Here is a 4766-nt window from a genome sequence, read left to right as displayed (position 1 = left end):
AGGGTCCTGTGCAGTATCTTAGCTGTTCCCAGGACTGCGCTCTTCTGGACAGAGATCTCCGATGTTATTCCCGGGATCTGCTCACTATACGCCTAAACGTACACAGCAAATCCAGCATGTCCAAATTAACACTGTCGGATTTGATTTCAACACTATTAAAGTGTCTATATGGGTCCACACCAGAGAGTGTTAATTTAACTCTTTTTGGAGAGTTGGTACGTTAACTCTGATTTAGTGTTAAACACCAAATCTGTCTGGAGTTGATAATTTAACACTTGGTGTTAAGAGTTTATATATTAACTCCCAAAGAGTATTTTAGTTTAACTACGTAAGAGTTATCTTCTAATTCATTCTAAAAAGCGGGAATTTTACTGTTCTGAACTTCTAGAAATTTCTTTTGGAAATAAACATTTACTAAAAAGATGCAATGGTTTTTGAAAAACATTTATTCTGAACTGTGCACCACAATTTCAAAACATTTTCTGAAAGATGTAACAGTGTACATGTTCTCACTTTCATTAGAATTTTGTTTATCAAAAGGTCTGACATGGTAAATGTAAATAACAGCATTCTCATCACTTATTTCTTCAATACAATATGCATGTCCTTCATTCATCACTTTGTGGAACTTCAACGCACTTCTGCTCTCCCCCATATTCCATCTTCACAAGCATATCCTGTGCGGAGATTGAATAAAAATTAGTTGACACTAATTAACGGCACAAATAATCCAGTAAACAATTGCAGCACAGTAAAAAAAAAAAAGGAATCCTCTTTGAGCCATTACTTGTGTAAAGTATTTTCCCAAAAGACAAGGACACAGGCAACAGGTAATACTGAACTAAATGTAAAACCTCAACCTTTTTCATTTTTACCTAAACCGTGTGCACAAAACTCTGGAGGGATCTAAATGCTAACGTAGAACCCAGTCAGGACGTCTGCTACTGCTGTTTGCTCGTTTTTTTATTTTTTTTTATGGGCGATCGTTTTCAGGCTTCAAGTAGCACCATTACACCAACATTTCACATTCTACACATTGTTTTAGGTGTATTTGACCAAAAGTTTGACTGAAAATTCACATGCAAGCTTTTTTTCAAGGCTGTGGTATTTGCCCGCAAACAATACCTTTCAGCTAGCTAAAACAGAATATTATGCTATCAGCGAGCAACATGGCTAATGCCTTTCACACAGCTTTGTCTCAACTCCAAAGAGCCACAGAAGTAAAAGCTAATACCAATTGAAACAATCTTTGAAAAAGTGACTTACCAAGCATGGCAAACAACTCAAATATGTAGAGCAAAATGTTCTGAAACGGCTTCACTTCAGCTTCGATTGGAGCCGTGCTGGGGGCGGAGTCTGTGAATTTACTCTGTTGGTGTCATAGCCCCTCTAGGAGTTCAGAGTTAAGAGGTCAAGAGTTAATGTTTCCATTGTAACACCTCCAGATTTGAAATAGAAACACTCATTTTTAACACTCGATTTTAACTACTGTCATTTTACACCTCAGAGTTTAATTAAAAGAATGTGACTCTGCTTAGAGTAAAATTAACTCTACTTTTGCAAGGAGACTATTAACACCAAAAAATTTAACACTTTTGAATTTGCTGTGTATAGTGAGGCTGCACTGGGAAAGTCCGGCAGAATCCCGGCCCGCGGGTTCTTCAGCTCCCACCTCAGCAGAGCTTCGATATCATTGTGAAGGAGACTGGGCACATTTTGTACGAATGGACCATGTTCAACACCTTCATTGCTGAAGCTGCTTCACTTAGCTGCGGCCTCAAAGTGTTTGTTGTGGTGGTAACCCCCAAACCAGATGGTGGATACCAGAGGTGAAGCGAACCATCAGGCTGAAGGGGGGACGACTGGTCTATCTCCGGGGACGAGGGCACTGAGGCAGTTAAACAAGGCCTCGGTGGCAGGCTGCTTGGGTGGATGAGGTTCGCCTTGAGTTTCTGAAGGCTCTGGATTTTGTAGGGCTGCCTTGGTTGACACGCCTCTACAATGTTACATGGAGATCGGGGGCGGAGAAGGATCACACTCAGCCTCACCGGGAAAGTCTATGCCAGGGTGTTAGAAAGGAGAGTTCATCTGTTAGTAAAACCTCGGATGCAGGAGGAACAATGCAGTTTTTGTCTATACCCTCTCAAGGATATCCAAGGGTGATCCTTATACAACCATCGCAAGAGCATAGTCAAGTCAGACTTGTTTCATGTGGGTGTTGGATTCCGCCAGGGCTGCCGTTTGTCACTGATTCTGCTCGTAATTTTTATGGACAGAATGGTCTCAGACCACTTGAGTGGTCTCAGAATCTCATGTTTGCTTTTTGAGGATGATGTGGTTCTGCTGGCTTCATCAGGTTATGGCTTTCAGCTCGCACTGGAGTGGTTCACAACTGAGTGTGAAGCGGCGGGAATGAGAATCAGCACCTCCAAATCTGACGCCATGATCCTCAGCCAGAAAAGGGTGCAGTGCCAACTCTCAGTCAGGGATGAGTTTCTGCCCCAAGTGGGGGAGTTTAAGTATCTCGAAATTTTGTTCACAAGTGAGGAGAGAAGGGAGTTGGAGATCAATAGATGTATTGATGCTGTGGCTGAAGAAAGCTAAGCGTAAAAGAGAAGCTCTCAATTTACCAGTAAATCTACTTCCCCACCTTCTACTATGGTCACGAACTGTGGTTAGTGACCAAAAGAAGGAGATCCCGGATAAAAGTAGCAGAAATGAGCTTTCTCCGAAGGGTGGCTGGTTTTTCCTTTAGGGTGAGGTGTCCAGCCATCTGTGTGGGCGCTCAGTTGAGGTGGTTTGGGCATCTGACAAGGATGCCTCCTGGATGCCTGCTGGGTGAGGTGCTCCAGGCATATCCCACCATGAGGAGGCCCCAGGGCAGATCCAGGACCCGCTGAAGAGATTATATCTCTTGGCTGGCCTGGGAGTGCCTTGGTGTTCCTTCAGACAAGCTGGAAGAGGTGGCCAGGGAGTGGGACATCTGGGCTTCTCTGCTTAGGCTGCTGCCCCTGTGACCCGGCCCCGGATAAGCAGAAGAAAATGGATGGAAAGCTGGATCTGAAACATGAAAGTATTGTAACTATACAAAAAAATAACATATCAGGAGTATAATATATTAGGCATCCACAATGAAAGCACTGAAAAGTTTTGAACCAGTTTCATCACAGGATTTTCCCATTAAATACCACTATGTAGTAAATTTATATAAGCATCAGGAATTGGACTTGTCACAGTTTAGTCTGCCATTTTTTTTTTCAACTTAGCCCATGGGGTGACAAAGTGGAAGGTTCACAGGAAATTTAAGATGATATTGATGACATCCCTCAAACCAAACAGACTAAAGCAGAGATCTACAACCGTCCAAAACATATCTGACTTCAATTCTACTTAAATAATAACAAAAAAACCCCCAGAATTCTTTACTGAGAACAATTCAGCATGATTAATTGAGATGGAGAAGTTAATAGGCTATTTGACAGTTAAATTCCGATGATTCACCATAAGAACATAGAATCCGGCCAGTGATAGGAATTAGGACAGGACCTTGTTTTGGCTAAGTCTATACAAGGAATGTGATTCCAGTTCACTTTGCTCTGCTTGTGCCAAAAAATAAAAAATAAAGAAGAAGTATTTCATTAAATAGGTAGCATATAAGAGGCTGAGGCTGATTGGCTTACAGAAGGCAGGCAAAAAAAATTACTGGACTAAAGAGTAATGATGTAAATACTGAGTTTGTCAATGTGGCAAAGAGGAAGTGATGCAAAAAATAGACTAGCATGCTGAACATGCAGGAAAGCAGACAAATAAATAATTACAGATCTTCTTCATTAGTTTACTTATATTTATATTGGCTTCTCTTCATTGGCTCCATGTTAGATCCAGAATCAAATTTAAAATGATTTTCGTCACATACAATGTCTTGAATAATCTTATATTAAAGACCTCATAATACAATACAATCCCAATAAAGCCTTTTATTCTATGTAATTCCATAATAATGGGTCAGAACCGGGAAACTGTGAAAATGTGGAAACAAATCAGTTTCTAACAGACACCCTTCCTGACACAACACCAAACAGATTTGTGATTTGGATCAACTAATAATCTAACTAATGATATATAGGAAGTAGAACAGAACACAGACAGATGACTAAGATAATAAAACAAAAAACACGTGGAAAATAAAAAGTGACAAAGTCCAAAACTTTAAAAAACACTGGGTCAATGACCCAGGAACCCTGACAGTCACTTAGGTCTAGGAGCAGGACTGAAAAGTCTTCCTCTCAAGTGGTGAGCCCCAGATTGATGATGCTTTGGATTAGTTTAATCCTTTTCAGTGGAACAAACTGTCGATGTGACCTGAGATCTTCGACATCTGCATCCACATTTAATGCTAAACTGAAAGCATTTCTCAGGGTTCTTACTTGTTACTCTGTGTGTGTGTGTGTGTGTGTGTGTGTGTGTGTGTGTGTGTGTGTGTGTGTGTGTGTGGGCACGCACAAGTGTGGGGTACTCTAGCTGTTTGTTTCTGGTTTACATGTGTGAGGTGGATGTGGGTTCTGGGTAAATGTTTTCAGATGCATTTATTTGAGTGCAATGCACGGCAAAATGTCTTGAGATTAAAAGTGCTACATAAGTACGTTTGAATTAACTTGTTGTTTAAAGCAGTGGTTCCCAAATGTTTTTCATCAGGTGTAAACCCACCTTCATCAATACCACCTGATAATCTGAACCAGATCTCAGCATTATTTAACCATCATTGT

At 40.9% G+C, this 4766-nt stretch overlaps 1 long non-coding RNA gene across 1 annotated transcript; it reads right to left on the bottom strand.

The window, feature by feature from the left end:
- Window positions 1–615: 615 nt before the first annotated feature.
- LOC146550541 (uncharacterized) lies at window positions 616–1433 on the bottom strand. The gene is made up of 2 exons (XR_014890269.1): window positions 1267–1433; window positions 616–677 (listed from the first exon to the last, which is right to left on the bottom strand). It is a non-coding gene; the product is annotated as an uncharacterized LOC146550541 (long non-coding RNA).
- Window positions 1434–4766: the final 3333 nt, after the last annotated feature.

Source organism: Mchenga conophoros, linkage group LG20 (assembly GCF_057382185.1).
Source record: "Mchenga conophoros isolate Kocher_MC1m ecotype Shallow Benthic linkage group LG20, M_conophoros_male_GT1.1, whole genome shotgun sequence".
Lineage (NCBI taxonomy): Eukaryota > Metazoa > Chordata > Actinopteri > Cichliformes > Cichlidae > Mchenga > Mchenga conophoros.
Note: the sequence above shows the minus strand (reverse complement) of the source record. Positions and strands in the feature narration are given on the sequence as shown.